A 26,279-nucleotide genomic window follows, 5' to 3' on the forward strand; every position below is an offset into this window, starting at 1 on the left:
ATCTTGCCATCTCCTGTTTGACTACTTCCAATTTCCCTTGATTTTGGACCTAACATTTCAGGTCCCTATGCAATATTGCTCTTTACAGCATCAGACCTCATTTCTATCACCAGTCACATCCACAACTGGGTGTTGTTTTTGCTTTGGCTCCTTCCTTTCATTCTTTCTGGAGTTATTCTCCACTGATCTCCAGTTCCTTTACCTGCTTGGTATTCCTCTGTCTCTTCATCTTGCTTATATTGCTGTGTTTGGGGTGGCCTTTCATATTCTGGCAGTTTGTGGTTCCTCTATATTGTGGAGGTTTCTCCCTGGGGGTGGGGTTGGACAGGTGGCTTTTCAGGGTTTCCTGGTTATGGAATCTTGTGTTGGTGTTCTGGTGGGTGGAGCTGGATTTCTTCTCTCTGGAGTGCAATGAAGTGTCCAGTAGTGAGTTTTGAGATGTCAATGAGTTTGGCATGTCTTTGGGCAGCCTGTATATTGAAGCTCAGGCCTATGTTCTTGTGTTGCTGGAGATTTTCCGTGGTGTGTCTTTCTCTGGAACTTCTTGGCTCTTGGGTGGTGCTTGGTTTCAGTGTAGGTATGGAGGCTTTTGATGAGCTCTTATCAATTAACGTTCCCTGGAGTCAGGAGTTCTCTGGTGTTGTCAGGATTTGGACTTAAGCCTCCTGCCTCTGGCTTTCAGTCATATTTTTACAGTAGCCTCAAGACATCTCCATCTATAGAGCACTGATGATAAAACATCTAGGTTAATGATGAAAAATTTCTCCCCAGTGAGGGACACCTGGAAAGGTACACAGAGTTACACAGAGAAGAGAAGAGGGAGGAGGGAGATAGAGATGACCAGAAGGAGAAGAGGGCGAAATAAGAGGGGAGAGAACAAGCTATCCAGTAATCACATCCCTATTTGCTCTCCACAGTCTGTACATCTCAGAGATGTTCACAGAGTTACACAGAGTAGAGAAGACGGAGGAAGGTGACAGAGGTGGCCAGGAGGAGAAAAGGGGGAATCAAAAGGAGCGAGACAGATCCAGCCAGTAATCAGTTCCCTAAGTGTTCTCCACAGCCCAAAACACACAAAGAGATTCACAGAGTTGGGTAGAGAAGAGAAGGGGAAGGGAGGAGATAGAGGTGACCTGGTGGAGAAAAAGCAGAGTCAAAAGGGGGAGATACAATCAGGCCGGTAATCTCACTCCCAAGTGAAAATGGGTACTGAAGATTGGGTTCTTAAAGGTACAAAGTTGATAACAAATGCCAAAAAGCAAAGATTAAAAATCTAGAGTAGAGGTTAAAGTCTCAAAAATACAATATTAAAAAAAAAAAACAAAGTCACAGAAATTGCAAAATATATATATGAAGTTTGCTTTAAAAATAGGGTCTTTTTTTGCAAGGTAATAGTAGGTCATAAAAATGAAAATTAAAGGAGTAATAGAGGATTTCAAAAAAAATTTTTTAATTTAGAAAATGATAATAATAAAAATATATCTAGAAATGTATCTGAATCTGTGGTGAACAGTGTGGGGTCAGTTCATTTTCAGATAGTTCCTTGATCTGGCTTATACTTCTCAAGATCTATAGGCCCCTGTCTATGTAGTCAGTGCTAACTGCAGGGTTTTAATCTGTTGCACCTGTCATTTCCAAAGCGGTTCCCTCTGTTTATTTTAGCTTCTGTTTGCTGGTCTCTTCAGTGTCTAATTTCCACCCTGACACAAGGGGGTGATGGTGGTCACATTTTTAGGCTCACTTGTTCAGTCGTGCTGTGGGGAGGGAGGAACATTGCAAACAAATATCATTTGTATGTGTGGGGAGTGCTACCAGTGTTTCAGCTGTACTGGGTTTCCACCCCCCATCCCCCACCCTGCTCACGGCGCATGTGCTTTCCCAGTCTACACTGCTTAGGCTCTAGGTTGCTTTGCCGGGAACTGTCTGAGGCCGGCCCTTGGCTGTATGCACTTCCCAGGTCTGAGCTGCTCAGGTTCAGGTTCTTGGGTACTCCACAAAGGCGCAGACTCGGTTGGGCCTGACTTTTGTGCCCTTCCCAGGTCTGAGCAGCTCAGGTGACCAGGTGTTTGGCGAGCGCAGTCGCCTCCAGTTGGGGCTGCATCTTATCACCTCCCCTGTCCCAGCCACTTGGTTTTCTGGGTGTACAACAGGCGCACCTTCTCAGGTGTGCTGTGTGTCTCTTCTGGGGAGCTGATCTCTGGCTGCAACGTATGTCAACAGTCCAGAATCCCAAAAAGTCTTGGTTAGCAAAGAAGCCTGATTGCAGTTTAGTAGATGATGCCTCTCTGGGGCCATGATTGCCCCCTTCTGGCTCTGGCTGCCTTCGCCTGCCTGTCTCTGGCAGGGCATGGGCTGGTTCACAGCCGGCTAGCTCTGCTCAGTCCTTTGTTCTGGCAGTGTCTTAGGTTAGGGTTTTTCGTGGGATAGCTATCGCACAGTCTGGGTTGCTATCTCTAGTTAGTTCCCTCAGATTGCCCTTGGGGCATTCAGGCCTGGTTCTTACCCTAAGCAATGCAGCCTTTGCCTCCCTGTCCAGTCCCCGCTTGCTAGTGGCGGATGCGAGTGTCTGGGCTGCTTCTTCTCTGGGAGTTGCGGTTAGGCATGTAATCTGTGGGTTTTGATTATTTATTTATTTATTTTTCCTCCTGGTTATGTTGCTCTCTGAGATTCCAAGACTCGCCACAAACCTGCCAGTGAGAGTGTTTCCTGGTGGTTGGAGACCTCTCTTTTTTAAAACTCCCTTCCTGGGATGGATCTCCATCCCTACCCACTTTTGTCTCTCTTTTTATCTTTTATATTTTGTCCTACTTCCTTTAGAAGACAGTGGGCTGTCTTTCTGGGTGCCTGATGTCCTCTGCCAGCATTCAGAAGTTGTTTTGTAGAATTTTCTCATCATTCAAATGTTCTTTCTATGAATTTGTGGGAGAGAAAGTAGTCTCCCTGTCCTATTCCTCCACCATCTTAGGACCACCTCCTGTATTGAGTCAAATAATATTTCTATGGATTCTTTTTATTATTGCCCAAGATGCATTGGAGGTTTGTTGGTTAACACTCATAAGTGCATAACATTTTTTTTTTAACCCAGAAAGGACAAATGCTATCTGATTTTAGTCCATTAGTCTGATAGAACCTAGAGTAAACATTTCAAGTTAATCAGATGACAACAAGGATCTATTACATTCAGTAGCCAATGTTCTTGAATACTCTGTGTATGTGTGTTTTATATCATTTAATCTTCCAAGAGTTCCTGTTAGCATGGTCCATTTGGAGATAATGAGGGTCAGAAGCTAAGTAGTTCTCCCAGTTCAATTCAATTCAGTTCAGTCATTCAGTCGTGCCTGACTCTTTGTGACCCCTTGGACTGCAGCACACCAGGCCTCCCTGTCCATCACCAACTCCTGGAACTTACTCAAACTCATGTCCTTTGAGTCAGTGATGTCAACCAACCATCTCATCCTCTGTCATCCCCTTCTTCTCCCACCTTCAATCTTTCCCAACATCAGAGTGTTTTCCAATGACTCAGTTCTTCGCATCAGGTAGCCAAAGTATTGGAGTTTCAGCTTCAGCATCAGTCCTTTCAGTGATTATTCAGGGCTGATTTCCTTTAGGATTTATCTTCTTGCAGTCCAAGGGACTCAAAAGAGCCTTCTCCCAGTAATGACTGCTAATGAAAGGTGGAGCCAGAATTCAAACTGGATCTCTAACTTCTAAATCCACACTGTTGACCACTAAGCTTTGTGACCAACTTCAGAAAAAAGGATGAAATAAGGTCCTTGCCTATAAGCACCTCAAATTGTAAAGGGAGAAATGGGTGGATATATACACAAATGATATCACTGTGGTACAGTAAGAACTAGAGAAAATTAATTTACAAAATAACATGTGGCCACAGAGATGGTGGGCAGAAGTTATGTCTGGATAAATCAGGTGAGGGTTCACAGACCTGAAGTCTGAGGCCCAAAAGAGAAGTAGATTATTCAAGGCTAAGAACACAATTAAGTAAAGAGCCACAAAAGAGGAAAGGGCTTCCCTGGTGACTCAGACGATAAAGAATCCACCTGCAATACAGGAGACCTGGGTCAATGGATGGGTTGGGAAGATCCCCTGGATGAGGGCATGGCCACCCACTCCAGGATTCTTGGAGAATCCCATGGACAGAGGAGTCTGGCAGGGTACAGTCCATGGGGTCACAAAGAGTTGGACACAACTGAGTGACTAAGCACAGCATATCACAAAGAGGAAAAGAGATTAACATATTATGGAAATCATGCAAAGTTTGGCATTGGGGTAGAGGTCCTTGTGGTAGGAGCATTGAAATTAAATACAGCAATGCTCTGAATTTGCTCTATTGAATAACTGAATATTAAAATAGTCTGTAAGGATCAGGGAGCATAAGCTAAAGGTTAAGTGACTAAGACAGGACTTATGACTTGCTAAGTTTCAAGCTAGGTCTATTTCTCCAGTTATTTTAATTACTTTGTCAGCATCCTTTAGAACATATCCTTTCTGTAGACTTTTTGTTTCAGGTCAACAACTTCTTGTGCACTTCAGCTAATGCCTCATTATTATGCTAACTGTATTTTCTCTGTTGAAGCTCTGTATTACAGTGTGTTACTATATATGGCAGGCTATGATTTGGCCTTGCTGAACTTTGGGCAATTACCAGTAGCTTCAGACTGAACAGGGTTATTTTGAGGTCATATACTGATGCTACAAAGGATTGAATTATTTATGACTTTAATATTCACCAGTGTTTCTAGTGCAAGAACCAATATGCCACTGACTATTATCTGTCAACAAAACAATGCATCTGTTCCATTTGTTGATGACTAATAAAGCAAAACAGTTTGAATTGCTGCTTTGAATGCCACATGGGTTGAATTTCTTTTGGCCCTATGTATTTTGATAATAATAATGACAAAAATATTTGTAATAAATACTTTAAATATTTATTAAAAATAATAGTATTGTGTGTTACTAATTAGCACTAACAAAATGACTGTATAAAATTAAACATACATATATATAATATCTACGTGTATATGTGTAATTTTGTTATATTACTATACTATTTTTATTTTTGCATAATACTAATTGACTTTGGGAAATAGGTGTCATCTTCAAATTCTATAAAAAGTCAGGATTTGGTATAAAATATATTTTTTAAAACTTATAAAAGACTATTTCTATCTTACTTGACCACTTTTTCCCTTACACTTCTTAGCTTCAGCAAAGTTAAAGGAAAACAGATATTAATTATTATGAAAGAAGAAGTAGAAGGGACGACCGAGGCTGAGATGGCTGGATGGCATCACGGACTTGATGGACTTGAGTCTGAGTGAACTCCGGGAGATGGTTGTGAACAGGAAGGCCTGGCGTGCTGCGATTCATGGGGTCGCAAAGAGTCAGACACGACTGAGCGACTGAACGGAACTGAACTGAACTGTGCATATAAGTTAAATGAGCAGGTGACACTGTACAGCCTTGACACTATATATCAATATCATTATATATGTTATATATATAATTTGTCTCTCTCTATATAAAATCAGTTAGTTGTTCCATGTCCAATTCTAACTATCGCTTCTTGACCTGCATACAGGTTTGTCAGGAGACAGATAAGGTGCTCTGGTAGTCCCATCTCTTTACAAATGTTCTACAGTTTGTTGTGATCCACACAGTCAAAGGCATTTGCATAGTCAATGAAGAAGTAGGTGTTTTTCTGGAATTCCCTTTCTTTTCCTATGATCCAAAGGGTGTTGGCAATTTGATCTCTGGTTCCTCTGCCTTTTCTAAATCCAGCTTGTACATCTGGAAGTTCTTGGTTCACGTATTGCTGAAGCCTAGCTTGCAGGATTTTGAACATTTTGTTAGCATGTAAAATGAGTGCAACTGTATGTTAGTTGAGCATTCTTTAGCATTGCTTTTCTTTGGGATTGGAATGAAAACTGACCTTTTCCAGTCCTGTGGTGTAGGGAATATGCTATGCACAGGCCTGTACTATAATTAACAGAGACTCTTTGAAAAATAAGAATGACTTTCTCATCACTCCCAGGCAAAGGGCTGGGAGCAGTAAAAAGTAAATCATGGAAAGACATCTTGAAAACAAGATGTTGAAGTACTGATGTGGCCAATGGAAAATCATTAGTTCCCGTAACCAGAGCCTTGAGGGAGTTGCTGAGAAACAGCATCAGTAGCCAAAGGGCTAAACAAAGTCATGAAAGCCTGAAGGCTTGACATTGAGGACTGTGCATTGCATATCTTTATCTGAGACTGTAAAGAACAGATATCTCTTGAGCAGATATAAGGAAGCAGAAATTAACAATAAAAACCATGCAAGGATTAGGATCTGGGCTTTTGCCTGCAAATGGCATCAGCCCCCTGATCCTCACTTTATTTCTGAACCTTCTTTTTCTTTGTTCTTCTGCAGCACCGCTCCCTCGGGTCGGTTCGTTTTGGGGTTTCTCCCAACACTGTGGCCACTGCTGTTTTCCAAATTTGCTGACATATTCAGTGAGACACTTTAACAGCATTATCTTTTAGGATTTGAAATAGCTCAGCTGGAATTCCATCACCTCCACCATCTTTGTTCACAGTAATGCTTCCTAAGGCCCACTTGACTTTGCACTCCAGGATGTCTGCCTCTAGGTGAGTGTCCACTAGAAAGCAGTACATCTTAAAATTTTGTTTTCCCAAGGGACAATATTACATCTGGGAATTGCTTTATTGATGAAAACTTAGCATAAAATAAATCACAGATATGTCCAATAATATAGTATAAAAGCAAATATTGATCCATCATTCAGACCAGAGAAAATGATGCAAGTAAGTTCCTGGTACATAGTAGGCAATCAATACATGTTAGTGTGTCATATTCCAGGTTCTGTTTACTTTGGTTGCCTCACAAATTGCCCCAAAGCTTAATGGATTAAAATAATAATAATCACCTGTTCTTTCTTATGGTCCCCAAACCACATGACTGTGATGGGATTTGAACCCAGCCAAAATCACACACTGCAATGAAGAGTATGCCCCGCTCTTTGCAACTAGAGAAAGACCATGCACTGCAATGAAGACTGAACACAGACAAAAATAAACAAATTAATTTTAAAAAAGGAAAATGGGCTCAATGCATTTAAAACTAGCCATCTGTGTAAATATATATATATATATACTTACATGAGAAATCTGGATTATTGAAACTATTGTTGGAGAAAGATGTTTCCCAGCTGGGGTTTAAAAAGTGCAGAAGTGTTTGATAGACACATCTGACAGGCTGACTGTCAGGCTGAGAGACAGGCTGACTCACAACCTCCCTGACGGCTACTCCCATAAGCAAGAGGTATGGGGAGGTTTCAGCAAGACAGAAGAATGGAGAGGACAGTGCCATGTCAGTTTGTTAACCATGTTCTGTGCAGCTTCTTTTTGGAGCTGTAGGGAATCTGAGGGCTGAAGCAAATGCTATTTCAAAAGTAAAGAGTGTGGCCCACTGAGTAAGCAGAGTCCCAGGTGAACCAAGTGCACCAGGATTTAGAGAGGGGCTGGCCCCACTTTATGCAGAAGATATGGTGGATGGAACACACTGTTCTTTGACATGTTGAGGTTTTGCAGGTTAGGGTCAGAATAAATAATCTCCTAGACAGAGAAATGGAGAGGTCAAGGTATGATGATTATATCCAAGTACTTTATTGTAATGGGTTGCAACCCAGTGGACAAAACAAGAGGCCAAAGCAGGACACAGTGAAGGACTGTTGCTGCTCAAGTGTTACACATCTCCTGAGGAGTCCTTGCAAAATTAGAATTCATTATTGTCAGGGTGGCAGTAAGTAATGCTTAAGTCCTGTAGTTACACTGTGAAAAGAGACAGTAAAATTGGTTTAGAAATGCTAATATAGACTCATTTGAACCCAATGTCAGATAAGGTCCTTGAAAATTTGGATCACACTAATAAACTATCTATAATTAACATTTAATTATTGATAATTTTATTTGACTTCTTAGAATTTGAAGGATATTTGGAGGAATGATTTGGATAACTTATGTCTAAAAATACTGAATGGTTACCTTCTCTGAGTCAAGCAAAAGCTTTATAAAATTATTCCATTTATTACCCTCTTCAGAAGCATTTACTGAAGTATCTATTTCAAAGTATCATTATATGCTTTTTTGTTGCTGAAACTTAGAGATCCAAAACCTCTTCTGTCTGGTTGTCCTGTTTATTGTTTTACTCTTTGCAAGTGTTAAAAAAAGGAAAGGAAAAGAAAACAGAAAAAATCTACCATATGAACAGAATAGTCACATGGAAGGTATAGCTTGGATTAATGCTACAAAAAGAGTGACAGGAATGGAGAGAGGAAAATAAGCAATTGACCTCAAGTAATTGGCACCAAGGTTATGATTAAGGGTTTCATGGGGTAGGGGATATTTAACACAAGGCAGTTGTTCCTAATTTTAGCCATTTAAAAGCCACCCTCAAAATTCTGCCATTTATCTACATTCTTCCAGTGTTATTGCTTGCCTAATACAAGTTTTTGGACAGAGGCACTATTAAAAATCTTATCTGTATTTAGACAGGAAACTTTACTGACTACTGAAAATGGAAAACTAAAATAATTTGCCATAAATAGAAAGAAACTATAAAAAATAAATACAAAGAAAACAAAGCAATGTCAATAAATTATAGTTAAAAGTTGTTGTCTACAGAATATTTGACCTTAGGCCTGCTATCTTTCTTTTTCATGAAAAAATGGAGGTTGGCAAGTGTGAGGGAGATATTATTAATACAAACACTTACTCCAAAAAATACCTCCTCTTGAGGTCATAAGACAAACTGAAAAAGAATTGGAAAGGGGTATAACTTTCTTCTATGTGATTTATTTAATAAATATTTGCTAAGTTAATGTTATTTAAGGTCATATTCACAAACATGATAGTGATGTTTATGATAGAAATAATAGAAATTTCATGATAGAAAACTAGCAGTGTTCTCCATCTCTCTTTGTTCTATGTTTCAAAAATGTGTACTGGTTAAAAAGATGGCCAGAGTGCTGGACAGACATGGATTTAAATCCCAGCTTTGTCATTTAATGGCACAGGTATCATGGAAATGTAATTTTACTACTATAATTCTGTCTCATTTGTATTTAAGGAAATATTTAGCACATGTAATGACAATGAAGTTGCCCATACTGTAAAAATGAATAGGATGTGCTAAGGAAGAGACTATAAATATATCTCTATTGTTTTATTAAGGCATTATCTACAGGTTGGCTGTCAAGAAAATCCATTCTAACTTAATTTAGCTCAGTTGTTTTAACAATCCATTCATATTATTTGTCCTCCTAACATCATAGTCCTTCCAGCAATCTGGCTATAGCTTCTCTGTTTTCTTTGCTACTTCCTTTCTTCTGCTTTTTAGTGTGATTTTTCCTTAGGCTCAATCTTTGAACCTCTTCTCAGGTTTTATATTATTCCTTAGAAGCCTGGTCATTGATAAGGCTTTAACGATGTGTTGTAAGAAAATAACTCCCAAAATTGGCATCTCCAAATCTGCCCTTCACCCATTTATAGCCTAAACTACTGCTTGATACTTGGCACATTTTGTCCCTTTTACATATGACATGACTAAAGACAGCACATCTACCTCTTCTACCTTGCCAACGATCCCAGCATTTTCCAGTATCTTACGAGTGTGAGGGCTAATTGCACGTGCTTTGGAGTCAGAATCCTCTGGAAACTTGGCTCTAATATTTACTAATTTAACTGAAAGTTATTCATCAACAAGATATATGTGTATATAGTCAAAATTCCCCAAAACTTCAAGAAAAGTGTATGCTGGAAAAAAACAATCTATAATGAAATGTAGATAAAATACTCTTTACATTGAATTTCATCACTTACTTGTCCATTCTAAAGAGAGACATTGTCACCAGACACCAAAAGACTACAAAGACTTTTGGGGACGATTTTCAGTTCTCTTTAAAAACATAATCCTTCGCACTGTATTAGACCATGTTGTGGACATAAAATACACATAGTATTTCTTCTAAATAGTTTAAAAGGTAAGTTCACTGGCTCTAGGGAATATAGCAACATTTAGTACCTGAAGTGCATTAAATAAAATAGCTAAAGTATGTGCAGTCTAATTTAGTAATATGAAAGCAAAACAGGCTAATTTTTCTTGAACATACTTCTGATACTTGTTTATGTTGTAAATTTTTTGGAAAGTGGCTGCCAATGATTTTTATTTAAATAAGAGTGATTATTGGAAATTTAAAAGTTATCCAGAAGATATATTAAAATTGTGATGATTCATCTTATGAGTGGGTGCAACTAGCATTCTTTTAAATGGAAGGTTTTTGGATAAGTGAAAAATATAATACATGACAAAATAATGATTGTACACCATTAGAAGGAATACAGCTCTGGTAGGTATCTTTTGGAGTGTCTGCTCGGGTAAATATCCCCTTGATTGCCTGCTTCTCATGTGTGATTGTCTTCTAGCACAGGGGTCTCCAACCCCTTAACCACAGACCAAGACCACCAGTCAGTGGCCTGTGTGGCACCAGGCTGCACAGCAGGAGGTGAGAGGTGGGCAAGAGAGTGAAGCTTCGTCTATATTTATAGCTGTTCCCCATCACTCCAAGTACTGCCTGAGCTCTGCCTTCTCTCACTTTAGTGGTAGCCATAGATTCTCATAGGAGCATGAACCCTACTGTGCTTCAATCATCTTGAAATGATCCCCCTATCCCGTTCATGGAAAAACTGTCCTCCACAAAACCCATTTCTGGTGAAGAAAATGTTGGGCACTGCTGCCTTCGCAGCTCTGAGTGAAATGTGAGTCCCACTTTCTGACCATGTTGGTTGAACTCCTGATGGGCTCCTTATCCATGCCATGCCATATGGGAGTGCCTTCCCAGATATTTCCTGTTGAGGTTCAAGAGTGAGAGTTAGTCTCTCTGGGGCCTGGAACTATAGTATGTAAACTTATGAGTTAAGTATGTATGCTGTCATGCAAATTAGGAAGTAAGGAAAAAGAAAGAAGTTATACAGCGAATGGAAGAGATGCAGCAAGAAGATAAAATTTCATCTGGGAATCCAGTGGGCTTTGGCCATTGCTTTTGGTCCCACAGCTTCTCTGCTTGTGGATTCTATAGAATCCTGTATATCTTTATACACACATTCTACTTTCCCTTAGTGTTACTGAAACCAAAGAGTCCTAACACAATTTCTCCTGCATGGTCAACACTTTCGTGGTGTATCAAAGCTGTATTAAGAGCGGCGTCTGTGTGGCACTGAAGCAGTGAGCAGCCAAGAAGAGATACTCCACGTTCAATATCAGAGAAATCCCAGCAAGATGGTAGGCACTGGAGTGGCTGTTGAGGAGATACCCTATGTCCAAGAGCAAAAGAGTAGCCCCAGCAAGACGGTAGGAGGGGCAAATTCACGTTTAGAATCAAACCCCATTCCCTCCAGAGACGCTCAGAGGGCTCAAACAAACCCTGTGCACACCAGAACCCAGGAACCCCACAGAGACTGAGACAGAACTGTGTTTGAGTGTCTCCTGCGGAGGTATGGGTCGGCAGTGGTCTGCCTCAGGGACAGGGGCTCTGGGTGTGAGTATGGCATAAGTCCTTTTGGAGGAGGTCACAATTAACCCCACCATAGAGCTGCCAGAACTTACACAGGACTGGATACTCTTGGAGGGCACAACAGAACCTTGTGCATCAGAACCCAGGAGAAAGGAACAGTGACCCCACAGAACACGTCCCGGACTTGCCTCTGGGTGTCCAGGAGTCTCTGGTGAAGGCCTGGGTCAGTGTTGGCATGCTGCAGGGTTGGGGGCATGGACTGTAGCAGTACATGCATGGAATCTTTTGAGGGAAGTCACCATTATCTTTATTACCTCCACCATAGTTTGAAATTGAAAGTGAAGTTGCTCAGTCGTGGTCGACTCTTTTCCACCCCATGGACTGTAGCCTTCTAGGCTCCTCCGTCTATGGGATTCTCCAGGCAAGAGTACTGGAGTCAGTTGCCATTTCCTTCTCCAGAGGGTTTTCCTGATCCAGGGATCAAACCCTGGTCTCCTGCACTGCATGTAGACGCTTTACTGTCTGAGCCACCAGGGAAGACAGTGGTCGATAGTTTGGCCCCAGGTAAATAGCAGGGAGGGAACATAGCCCCCCCTCCACCACCACCACCAACAGAAAACTGGATTAAAGATTTACTGAGCATAGCTCCACCCATCAGAACAAAACCCAGTATCCCCCTCAGTAAGTCTCTTCCATCAGGAAGATTCTGTAAGCCTCTTATCCTTCTCCATCAGAGGGCAGACAGAATGAAAACCACAGTCACAGAAAACTAACCAATTTAATCACATGGACCACAGACTTGTCTAACTCAATGAAACCAGGAGACATGCAGAATAGGGCCACCCAAGATGGATGGGTCATGGTGGAGAGTTCTGACAAAATGTGGTCCACTGGAGAAAGGAATGGCAAACCACTTCACTATTCCTGCCTTGAGAAACCTATGAACAGTATGAAAAGGCAAAAAGATAGGACACTGAAAGATGAACTCCCCAGGTCAGTAGGTGTCCAATATGTTACTGGAGATCAGTGGAGAAATAACTCCAGAAAGAATGAAGAGACAGAGCCAAAGCAAAAACAACACCCAATTGTGGATGTGACTCATGATGGAACAAGGTCTGATGATATAAAGAGAAATATTGCATAGGAACCTGGAATGTTATATGGATGAATCAAGGCAAATTGAAAGTAGTCAAACAGGAGATGACAAGAGTGAACATCAACATTCTAGGAATCAGCAAACTAAGATGGACTGCAAAGGGTGACTCTAACTCAGATGACCACTATATCTACTACTGTGGGCAGGAATCCCTTAGGAGAATGGAGTAGCCATCATAGTCAACAAAAGAGATTGAAATGAAGTACTTGGATGCAGTCTCAAAAATGACAGAATGATCTCTGCTTGTTTCCAACGTAAATCATTCAGTATCATGGGAATCAAAGTCTATGTCCTGACCAGTAATGCTGAAGAAGCTGAAGTTGAACAGTTCTACGAAGACCTACAAGACTTTCTAGAACCAACAGCCAAAAATATGTCCTTTTCATTATAGGGGACTGGAATGCAAAAGTAGGAAGTCAAGAAACACCTGGAGTAACAGGCAAATTTGGCCTTGGAGTACAGAATGAAGCAGGGCAAAGGCTAACAGAGTTCTACCAAGAGAACACACTGGTCATAGTAAACACCTTCTTCCAACAGCACAAGAGAAGACTACACATGTACATCACCAGATGGTCAACACCGAAATCAGATTGATTATATTCTTTGCAGCCAAAGATGGAGAAGATTTATATAGTCAGCAAAAAACAAGACTGGGAGATAACTGTGGCTCAGACCATGAAATCCTTATTGCTAAATTCAGACTTAAATTGAAAAAAGTGGGGAAAACCACTAGACATTTCAGTTCAGTTCTATTCACTTGCTCAGTGGTGTCCGACTCTTTGTGACCCCATGAACTGCAGCATACCAGGCCTCCTGTCCATCACCAACCCCTAGTGTCTACCCAACCCATATCTATTGAGTTGGTGATGCCATCCAACCATCTCATCCTCTGTCATCCCCTTCTCCTCCTGCCCTCAATCTTTCCCAGCATCAGCGTATTTTCCAATGAGTCAGCTCTTCACATCAGGTGGCCAGAGTATTGGAGTTTCAGCTTCAACATGGGTCCTTCCAATGAACACTCAGGACTGATCTCCTTCAGGATGGACTGGTTGATTCTCCTTGCAGTCCAGGGACTCTCTAGAGTCTTCTCCAACACCACATTTCAAAAGCATCAATTCTTTGGCACTCAGCTTTCTTTATATTCCAACTCTCACATCCATACATGACTACTGGAAAAACCATAGCCTTGACTAGACAGACCTTTGTTGACAAAGTAATATCTCTGCTTCTTAATATGCTATCTAGGGTGGTCCTAAGACGGCGGAGGAATAGGACGGGGACACCACTTTCTCCCTCACAAATTCATTGAAAGAAGATTTGAACGTTGAGAAAATTCCACAAAACACATCTGTATGCTGGCAGAAGACATCAGGCACCCAGAAAAGCAGCCCATTCTCTTTGAAAGGAGGTAAGAGAAAATATAAAAGATAAAAAGAGAGACAAAAGAGGTAGGGATGGAGATCCATCCCAAGAAGGGAGTCTTTAAAAAGAGATAAGTTTCCAAACACCAGGAAACACTCTCAATGGCTAGTCTGTGGTGAGCCTTGGAACCTCAGAGGGCAACATAACCAGTAAAACCCACAGATTATGTGCCTAATGGCAACTCCCATCGGAGAAGCAGCGCAGATGCTCGCACCTGCCACTATCAAGTGGGGGCTGGACAGGGAGCCGTGGGCTATATTGCTTAGGGTAAGAACTGAGCCTGAATGCCCCGAGGGCAATCTGAAGGAACTAACTTGAGATAGCAACCCAGACTGTGGGATAGCTATCGCACGAAAAGCCCTAACCTAAGACACTGACAAGCCCGCTCACAGAACAAAGGACTGAGCAGAGCTAGCCAGCTGCAAACTGGCCCATTCCTCACCAGAGACAGGCAGGTGGGGGCAGCAGAGCCAGAAGGGGGCAATCATGGCCCCAGAGAGGCATCATCTACCAAACTGCAAGCAGGCTTCAATGCTAACCAAGACTTTTTGGGATTCTGGATGGTCGACTTCCACCGGGAGGGTCACAACCAGAGATCAACTCCCTGGAAGAGACACACAGAACATCTGAAAAGGTGTACCAGTTGCACACCCAGAAATCTGAGTGGCAGGGACAAGGAAGGCGATAAGTCACAGCCTTCAATTGGAGGTGACTGTGCTCACCAAGCACCTGGTCACCTGAGCTGCTCAGACCTGGAAAGGGCACAAAAGGCAGGCCCAAACCAGTGTGCACCTTTGTGGAGTACCTGAGAAACTGAACCTGAGCAGCTCAGACCTTGGAAGTGCATACAACCAAGGGCTGGCCTCAGACAGTTCCCGGCAGAGCAACCTAGAGCCTAAGCATTGTAGACTGGGAAAGCACACATGCAGTGAGCAGGGGCAAACCCAGTGAGGCCAAGACACTGTGAGCACATGCCAGTGCTATTGGTTTGCAGTGTTCCTCCCTCCCCACAGCACGACTGAACAAGTGAGCTTTAAAAAGTGACCACCACCACCCCCTTGTATCAGGGTGGAAGTTAGACACTGGAGAAACCAGCAAACAGAAGAAGTTAAAACAGAGGGAACCGCCTTGGAAGTGACAGGTGCAATAGATTAAAACCCTGTAGTTAGCACTGACTACATGGGAAGGGGCCTATAGATCTTGAGAAGTATAAGCCAGATCAAGGAACTTTCTGAAAATGAACTGACCCCACACTGTCCACAACAACACCAGAGAAATTTCTAGATATATTTTAACTATTATAATTTTTAAATTAAAAACCTTTTTTTAATTTTTAAGTCCTCTACTACTCCTTTAATTTTCATTTTATAACCTACTATTACTTTGCAAGAAAAAAAAACCTATTTTTTAAAGCAAACTTCACATATATATATTATAATTTTTGAAACTTTATTTTTTTCTTTAATATTGTATTTTTGAAAATCCAACCTCTACTCTAGATTTTTAATCTTTGCTTTTTGGTATTTGTTATCACTTTTGTACCTTTAATAACTCAATTTTCAGTACCAAGTTTTACTTGGGAGCAAGATTACTGGCTTGATAGCTCTCTTCCTCTTTGGACTGTCCCTTTTCTCCACCAGGTCGCCCTTATCTCCTCCCTCCCTCTTCTCTTCTCTACCCAACTCTGTGAATCTCTTTGTGTGTTCCAGGCTGTGGAGAACACTTAGGGAACTGATTACTGGCTGGATCTGTCTCTCTCCTTTTGATTCCCCCTTTTCTCCTCCTGGCCACCTCTGTCTCCTTCCTCCCTCTTCTCTTCTTTGTGTAACTCTGTGAAATCTCCGAGGGGTACAGACTGTGGAGACCACATAGGGAAGTGATTACTAGCTAGCTTGTTCTCGCCCCTTTTGATTCCCCCTCTTCTCCTCCTGGCCACCTCTGTCTCCCTCCTCCCTCTTCTCTTCTCTATGTAACTCTGTGTACCTCTCCAGGTGTCCCTCACTGTGGAGAAACTTTTCATCATTAACCTAGATGTTTTATCATTGGTGCTGTATAGATGGAGAAATCTTGAGGCTACTGGAAGACTAAGACTGAAAGCCAGAGGCAGGAGGCTTAAGTCCAAATCTTGACAACACCAGAGAACTCCTGACTCCAGACAACACTAATTGATAAGAGCTCATCAAACACCTCCATACCTACACTGAAACCAAGCACCACCCAAGGGCGAACAAGTTCCAGAGCCAGATATACCACTCAAATTGTCCAGCAACACAGGAACAAGGCCCTGGGCTTCAATATACAGGCTGCCCAAAGTCACAACAAACCCACTGACATCTCAAAACTCACTACTGGACACATCATTGCACTCCAGAGAGAAGAAATCCAGCTCCACCCACCAGAACACCGACACAAGCTTCCCTAACCAGGAAACCTTGACAAGCCACAGATTTATTCCCACCAATAGCAAGGAAACTTCACAATAAAGAGGAACCACAAACTCCCAGAATACAAACACACCACACCACAAACACAACAATATAAATGAGATGAAAAGGCAGAAAAATACCCAGCAGGTAAAGGAACAGGATAAATGCCCACCAAACCAAACAAAAGAGGAAGAGATAGGGAATTTACCTGATAAAGAATTCTGAATAATGATAGTGAAAATGATCCAAAATCTTGCAAACAAAATGGAGTTGCAGGTAAACAGCCTGGAGACAAGGACTGAGAAGATGTAAGAAAGGTTTAACAAGGACCTAGAAGAAATAAAAGACAGTAAATAAATAATGAATAATGCAACAAAAGAGATCAAAAACACTCTAGAGGGAACCAACAGTAGAATAATGGAGGCAGAAGATAGGATAAGTGAGGTAGAAGATAGAATGGTAGAAATAAATGAAACAGAGAGGGAACAAAAAAACTAATTAAAAGAAATGAGGACAATCTCAGAGACCTCTGTGACAATGTTAAATCCCCCAACATTCGAATCATAGCATTCCAGAAGAAGAAGACAAAAAGAAAGACCATGAGAAAATACTTGAGGAGATAATAGTTGAAAACTTCCCTAAAATTGGGAAGGAAATAATCATCCAAGTCCAAGAAACCCAGAGAGTCCCAAATAAGATAAACCCAAGGTGAAACACCCAAGACACATATTAGTCAAATTAACAAAGATAAAACATAAAGCACAAATATTTAAAGCAGTAAGGGAAAAATAACACACAAGGGCATTCCCATAAGGATAACAGCTGATCTTTCAATAGCAACTCTTCAGGCCAGGAGGAAATAGCAGGACATACTTAAAGTGAGGAAGGAAAATAACCTATAGCCCAGATTACTATACCCAGCAAGAATCTCATTCAACTATGAAGGAGAAATCAAAAGCTTTACAGACAAACAAAAGCTGAGAGAATTCAGCACCATCAAACCAGCTTTACAACAAATGCTAAAGGATCTTCTCTAGACAAAAAACACAGAAAGGGTGTGTAAACTTGAACCCCAAACAATAAAGTAAATGGCAACAGGATCATCAGTTCAGTTCAGTCGCTCAGTCGTGTCCGACTCTTTGCGACCCCATGAATCATAGCACACCAGGTCTCCCTGTCCATCACCAACTCCCGGAGTTCACTCAGACTCACGTCCATTGAGTCAGTGATGCCATCCAGCCATCTCATCTTCTGTCATCCCCTTCTCCTCCTGCCCCCAATCCATACCAGCATCAGAGTCTTTTCCAATGAGTCAACTCTTCTCATAAGGTGGCCAAAGTACTGGAATTTCAGCTTCATCATTATTCTTTCTAAAGAAATCCCAGGGCTGATCTCATTCAGAATGGACTGGTTGGATTTCCTTGCAGTCCAAGGGACTCTCAAGAGTCTTCTCCAACACCACAATTCAAACGCATCAATTCTTCACTGCTCAGTTTTCTTCACAGTCCAACTCTCACATCCATACATGACCACAGGAAAAACCATAGCCTTGACTAGACGGACCTTTGTTGGCCAAGTAATGTCTCTGCTTTTGAATATGCTATCTAGGTTGGTCATAACGTTTCTTCCAAGGAGTAAGCGTCTTTTAATTTCATGGCTGCAGTCATCATCTGCAGTGATTTTGGAGCCCAAAAAAATAAAGTCTGACAGTGTTTCCACTGTTTCCCCATCTATTTCCCATGACGTGATGGGACCAGATGCCATACTTATCAATAATTACCTTAAATGTAAATGGGTTGAATGCCCCCAAGCAAAACACAAAGAATGGCTGAATGGATACAAAAACAAAACCCCTATATATGTTGTCCACAATAGACCCCACCACCAAAACAAGGGACACATACAGACTAAAAGTGAAGGGTTGGAAAACAATATTCCACACAAATAGAGACCAACAGAAAGCAGGAGTACCAATACTCATATCAGATAAAATAGACTTTAAAACAAGGGCTGTGAAAAGAGACAAAGAAGGACATTACATAATGATCAAAGGATCAATCCAAGAAGAAGATATAACAATTATCAATATCTATGCACCCAACATAGGAGCACCACAAAATGTAAGACAAAGTATGAAAGAGGAAATTAACAACAACACAATAATAGTAGGAGACTTTAATACCCCACTCACATCTATGGATAGATCAACTAAACAGAAAATTAACAAGGAAACACAAACTTTAAATGATACAATAGACCAGTTAGACCTAATTGATATCTATAGGACATTTAACCCCCCAACAATGGTTTTCACCTTTTTCTCACATGCACACGGAACCTTCTCCAGGATAGATCACATCCTGGGCCATAAATCTAGCCTCGGTAAATTCAAAAAAATTGAAATCATTCCAAGCATCTTTTCTGACCAAAATGCAATAAGATTAGATCACAATTACAGGAGAAAAACTATTAAATATTCCAACATATAGAGGCTGAACAACACGCTGCTGAATAACCAACAAGTCACTGAAGAAATCAAAATATGCATAGAAATGAATGAAAATGAAAACACAACAACCCAAAATCTGTGGGACATTGTAAAAGCAGTGCTAAGGGGAAGGTTCATAGCAATACAGGCATACCTCAAGAAACAAGAAAAAAGTCAAATAAATAACCTAACTCTACACCTAAAGCAACTAGAAAAGGAAGAATTGGAGAACCCCAGGGTTAGTAGAAGGAAAGAAATCTTAAAAATTAGGGCAGAAATATATGTAAAAGAAACAAAAGAGACCATAGCAAAAATCAACAAAGCCAAAAGTTGGTTCTTTGAAAGGATACATAAAATTGACAAACCATTAACCAGACTCATCAAGAACAAAGGGAGAAAAATCAAATCAATAAAATAATAAAGGAAAATGGAGAGATCACAACAGACAACACAGAAATACAAAGGATCATAAGAGACAAGTATCAGCAACTATACACCAATAAAATGGGCAACTTGGAAGAAATGGACAAATTCTTAGAAAAGTACAACTTTCCAAAACTGAAGCAAAAAGAAATAGAAATTCTTAACAGACCTATCCCAAGCACGGGAATTGAAACTGTAATCAGAAATCTTCCAGCAAACAAAAGCCCAGGACCAGACAGCTTCACAGCTGAATTCTACCAAAAATTTAGAGAAGAGCTAACACTTATTCTACTCAAACACTTCCAGAAAATTTCAGAGGAAGGTAAATTTCCAAACTCATTCTATGAGGCCACCATCACCCTAATACCAAAACCAGACAAAGATGCCACAAAAAAAGAAAACTGCAGGCCAATATCACTGATGAACATAGATGCAAAAATTCTTAACAAAATTCTAGCAAACAGAATCCAACAACATTTTTAAAAGATCATGCATCATGACCAAGTGGGCTCTATCCCTGGGATGCAAGGATTCTTCAATGTCCGCAAATCAATCAATGCAATACACCACATTAACAAATTGAAAAATAAAAACCATATCATTCTCTCAATAGATGCAGAGAAAGCCTTAGACAAAATCCAACATCCGTTTATGATAAAAAAAAAAACCCTCCAGAAAGCAGGAATAGAAGGAACATGCCTCAACATAATAAAAGCAATATATAACAAACCCACAGCAAACATTATCCTCAATGGTGAAAAACTGAACGCATTTCCCCTAAAGTCAGGAACAAGACAAAGGTGCCCACTCTCACCACTACTATTCAACATAGTTTTGGAAGTTTTGGCCACAGCAATCAGAGCAGAAAAAGAAATAAAAGGAATCCAGATTGGAAAAGAAGAAGTAAAACTCTCACTGTTTGCAGATGACATGATCCTCTACATAGAAAACCCTAAAGACTCCACCAGAAAATTACTAGAGCTAATCAATGCATATAGTAAAGTTGCAGGATATAAAACTGACACACAGAAATCCCTTGCATTCCTATACACTAACAATGAGAAAACAGAAAGAGGAAATTAAGGAAAAAATTCCATTCACCACCGCAACGAAAAGAATTAAATACTTAAGGATATATCTACCTAACGAAACAAAAGACCTATATACAGAAAACTATAAAACACTGGTGAAAGAAATCAAAGAGGACACGAATAGATGGAGAAATATACCATGTTCATGGATTGGAAGAATCAATATTGTGAAAATGAGTATACTACCCAAAGCAATCTATAGATTCAATGCAATCCCTATTAAGCTACAAACGGTATTTTTCACAGAACTAGAACAAATAATTTCACAATTTGTATGGAAATACAAAAAATCTTGAAGAGCCAAAACAGTCTTGAGAAAGAAGTATGGAACTGGAGTCATCAACCTGCCTGACTTCAGGCTCTACTACAAAGCTACAGTCATCAAGACAGTATGATACTGGCACAAAGACAGAAATATAGATCAATAGAACAAAATAAAGAGCCCAGAGATAAACCCACACACCTACAAACACTGTATCTTTGACAAAGGAGCAAGAATATACAATGGAGAAAAGACAATCTCTTTAACAAGCGGTGCTGGGAAAACTGGTCAACCACTTGTAAAAGAATGAAACTAGAACACTTTTTAACACCATACACAAAAACAAACTCAAAATGGATTAAAGATCTAAATGTAAGACTGGAAACTAAAAACTCTTCGAGGAAAACATAGGCAAAACACTCTCTGGCATACATCACAGCAGGATCCTCTATGACCCACCTCCCAGAGTATTGGAAATGAAAGCAAAAATAAACAAATGGGACCTAATTAAACTTAAAAACTTCTGCACAACAAAGGAAACTATAAGAAAGGTGAAGAGACAGCCTTCAGAATGGGAGAAAATAGTAGCAAATGAAGCAACGGACAAAGAATTAATCTCAAAAATATACAAGCAACTCCTGCAGCTCAATTCCAGATAAATAAATGACCCAATCAAAAATGGGTCAAAGAACTACATAGACACATCTCCAAAGAAGACATACAGGTGGCTAACAAACACATGAAAAGATGCTCAACATCACTCATTACCAGAGAAATGCAAATCAAAACCACAATGAGGTATCATTTCACACCAGTCAGAATGGCTGCGATCCAAAAGTCTACAAGCAATAAATGCTGGAGAGGGTGTGGAGAAAAGGGAACCCTCTTACACTGTTGGTGGGAATGCAAACTAGTACACCCACTATGGAGAACAGTGTGGAGCTTCCTTAACAAACTGGAAATAGAACTGCCATATCACCCAGCAATCCCACTGCTGGGCATACATACCAAAGAAACCAGAATTGAAAGAGACACGTGTACCCCAGTGTTCATCACAGCACTGTTTATAATAGCCAGGACATGGAAGCAACCTAGATGTCCATCAGCAGATGAATGAATAAGAAATCTGTGGTACATATACATAATGGATTATTACTCAGCCATTAAAAAGAATACATCTGAATCAATTCTAATGAAGTGGATGAAACTGGAGCCTATTGTACAGAGTGAAGTAAGCCAGAAAGAAAAACACCAATACAGGATACTAACTCATATATATGGAATTTAGAAAGATGGTAATGATAACCCTATATGTGAGACAGCGAAAGAGACACAGATGTATAGAATAGTCTTTTGGACTCTGTGGGAGAGGGTGAGGCTGGGATGATTTGGGAGAATGGCATTGAAACATGTTTGTTATCATATGTGAAGTGGATTGCCAGTACTGTTTTGATCTATGATACAAGGTGCTTGGGGCTGATGTACTGGGATGACTCAGAGGGATGGGATGGGGAGGGAGGTGGGAGGGGGGTTCAGGATGGGGAACACATGTATACCCATGGTGAATTCATGTCAATGTAAGGCAAAACCACTACAATATTGTAAAGTAATTAGCCTCCAATTAAAATAAATAAATTTATATTAAAAATATTATTTGACTCAATACAGTAACCTCTTCCAGAACACCCTCAAAACCACACTATGATCATCATTACCATCATAGTTATCAACTTATACCAAATTCACTCCCAGCAATCCTTTTCCATTAATAAGGGGATGTATTTAAGTTAATTTCTTAAAATTGAAATATGAAAATTAATATATTTTCTATTATAGAAAATATTACTTTATTATATATGAAGTATTTAAAATATACAAACTATTTAATAAGATAAAGAAAATATTACTTTATTATATATGAAATATTCAAAATATACCAACTATTTAGTGTCTTTAGAAACAGTGGCTAGTGGTAAAGCAGTTGGTACCATGAAAAAATAGTTTTTTGTCTGTTTGCTTATATAACAGCACTGGCATCATGCTTAGCCTTATACTAAAATAATGCATCATCATTGATAAGGAGGATAATCAAATAGCTAGCTTAGAAATCCCATTAGGGAATTGTAGATAGAGAGGGTAGCTTTAGGGGGCTTTGGAAGTTCACAGTAAGGTTAATGATTACTCAAGAAAGTAATGGAAAAATTCTGAAACAATGTGGGCTTGCCTGACTCATAAAGCAGAACAAGTCGCTTAGCATCAAAGCCAGATTGTCTTTAAATCAATAAAATCAATAAAATCAAGCTAACTTGCTTAGCAACAAAACCAATGTAACAGAAGCACAAGACATTCCCCAGAGCAATGAAACAATGGTGGTGGCACGACGCCTACATCCTGCCCAGAGAGTTCAGTGAGTTAATGAAACCTCAAACACATTCTTTATTTCTTTTTCTTGGGGATGGTCTTGATCACTGCCTCCTGTATAATGTCATGAACCTCTGTCGATAGTTCTCCAGGCACTCTGTCTATCAGTTCTTTGGTCAATACTTTGGCCACCTGATGCAAAGAACTGACTCTCTGGAAAAGACCTTGATGCCTAGAAAGATTGAAGGCAGGAGAAGGGGATGACAGAGAACGAGATGGTCAGATGGCATCACCAACTCAATGGACATGAGTTTGAGCAAGCTTCGGGAGTTGGTGATGGACAGGGAAGCCTGGTGTGCAACAGTCCATGAGGTCGCAAAGAGTCAGATGTGACTGAGTGACTGAACTGAACTGAAACACGTTCTTTGGCTCCTAAGACATGCTCTGTGCACAATGCCCCCAAAACAATAAAACAGTAGTAGAGAATAAAGTGTACTACCTGTCCAGTAGCATCATCAAGATAATGACCTATAGGACATGTGCTATGCACACAGAAAACAATCATTTATGAAAAGGTGACTTTCCAGAATGAAAGACTGTCATTGCGCTGGGACCTGAAATAATTGTTCCAAAGTGCTATGACAGTCCTAGCTTGACCATATAGGGACAAGAAAGCTTCCTTGCCCTACAGGGGGAGGAACCAATGATAGAAGTGTGAGGTCTATTCAAGAAAGACAAAGAAGGTCTTCTCTCTCTTCCTTTGATTATAAAATTGTTCCTACTGAGTCCTTGGGGCAGTGCAACACTTGCCTGGCTGCTTGTGAACCTTACAAGCATCCTAGCCTAATAAATCACTTTTTATCTATCACTTTGCCTCTCACTGAATTCCTTTCTGTGCTGAGACATAAAGGAGTGTCATACTGGAGTTCTTTGGAGCCCCCAAAACAATACAAACATTTTCGTTATTACAAACTCTGCATCTGCAGCCTCCCATGAAACTGATCACACAGCAAAGGCCACAGTCAGGTTCACGATCTGTTTAGTGCAGGAGAGCAAGCGAACTCTACCTGTAATCTAACTGTGCTTCTGTTATAGGACCAGGAGCCTGAAACGTTCTGTATTTTTCAATATCCAACTCAACTTAGAGTGAATTTAATCTGAATAACTGACTGGATCTACGCTTATCTCATTTGTGTTGTTGGACGGTACTAAAAGTGAACTGTATTCTTGGGCTTCCCTGGGGGCTCAGACGGTAGAGAACCCACCTGCAGTGCAGGGGACCTGGGTTCAGTCCCCAGGTCGGCAAGATCCCCTGGAGGAGGGCATGGCAACCCACTCGAGCATTCTTGCTTGGAGAATCCCCATGGACAGGGCCTGGTGGGCTACAATTCATGGGGTCACAAAGGGGGACAACAACTGAGGCACAAAGCACATCACACAGCACAGCCAACTGCTCAAGCTATAGTCCTGAACAGAAGAGCAGAGAAGTCTGAAGTCCTTCTCATGGAAACTAGGGAGTGTAAGGAAATAGAGCAAAAATGACCCCTGTCTCTCCCATCCACAGCAACTTTTCTTGCATAGGGACTGAAGACACCTCTCTCCCAACTTCATGTGCAAGTGATAAGTAACACCAAGGACAGATCCTACTACTTTAGGAGGTGGAAGTTAAGGACTGAGCTGAATAATAACACTGTTCAGCATTTCCCTCCATTATCATTGCTCTTCATTTCTTCTTGTACTTAAGCTCTTTTTAGAAATGTCAAGCAAATAGCCAGTATGGTATTACTTTGAAATGCACACTCTATCTGCAAATAGTGGGAAATGGGGTTGATCCTTATTATATATAAACTGTAAGCCTAAGTAAATTAACTCATTCTCAAATTTAGACCTCCCAGCAGTTGACAGCTTAAAAATTGATTATTCTGACTTTGATAAAGTAAAAGGCAGAATTAAATGTAATGAATAAAAATCTAAACAGTTTAGTAATGTTTTGAATTTATATCATTTTTATCAATTATATCTCAAACTATGAAGTATATTTTTTGTTCCTGTTACATCATTGTACAGGTAATTTTTTAATGTTCATTTTACTAGTAGTAATGAAAATGTTTTATACACATGCACACACACATATGTGAAGTTTGGCAACTGTCTATAATTTTAATGGTGAATGAGCTAAATGGAGAACTCAGGGATCCTGAGCAATTCAAGTCAATAAATATATTAGCTGTCACAAATTTTCAACCCTAACCCTAGCTAAGAGCCTTGTACTATTGACTAACTGGAAAAAAAAAAAGTAGCCTTTTTTTTTTTTTAGTTCATCTTTGTACTATCTAAAGGTGTCATCAGGTGGCAATAAGTTAGGACTCACTAGAGTTTTTATTAGGAATGTAGAAACATGCCTTTCTCATCGAAGAAAATATATTCAGGGACATACAGTCAAAACTTCAGAGGTAGAAATAAACTTCAAAACTGGTCTTTCCCAGCAACACCCTGACAAAGACTTACTTTTTCCAATTTCTCCTATCCTATTCTCACTGAAACCCACTCCATTTTGCCCACATTATGCCATTAAAGTTGCTCTTGCTAAGGTTATTACAGACATCCATATTGCCGAATCCAGTGCTGTCTTTCTTCCTCACCCTTTCTGACCTATGAGTGTAGACATTTAGCACACTGATTCATCAGCCTTGACACTGAGCACCTCTCCTTCCCTGATACACGTTCTTCACTTGGCTTGCAGGATACTATACTCTTGATTTTTCTTTTACAAGAAAAAAAAAAAAAAACTTCATAGAAATTGAACGATTTGAGAAATTTTTTTAAAAATGTATCTATGTTTAGTAAGGCAGCCTTTGCCAGTGTCCTGTAATCTAAAATGCCTGAAGGTCTAGTGATTTGAAGATTTGCAATATAATAAAAACAGAATTCTTTGTACCAAACAAGAGAGATGCAGACAAAGCAGGAGGTGGAAATCTACCATGAGATGAAACTGGCCTTTAAAAAAGGTCTAATGTTCAGGTTCCTACCTAATATCTCTTTTATGAATTCTCTTCTTG

The sequence above is a fragment of the Ovis canadensis genome, chromosome 10, assembly GCF_042477335.2.
Source record: "Ovis canadensis isolate MfBH-ARS-UI-01 breed Bighorn chromosome 10, ARS-UI_OviCan_v2, whole genome shotgun sequence".
Taxonomy (NCBI): Eukaryota; Metazoa; Chordata; class Mammalia; order Artiodactyla; family Bovidae; genus Ovis; species Ovis canadensis.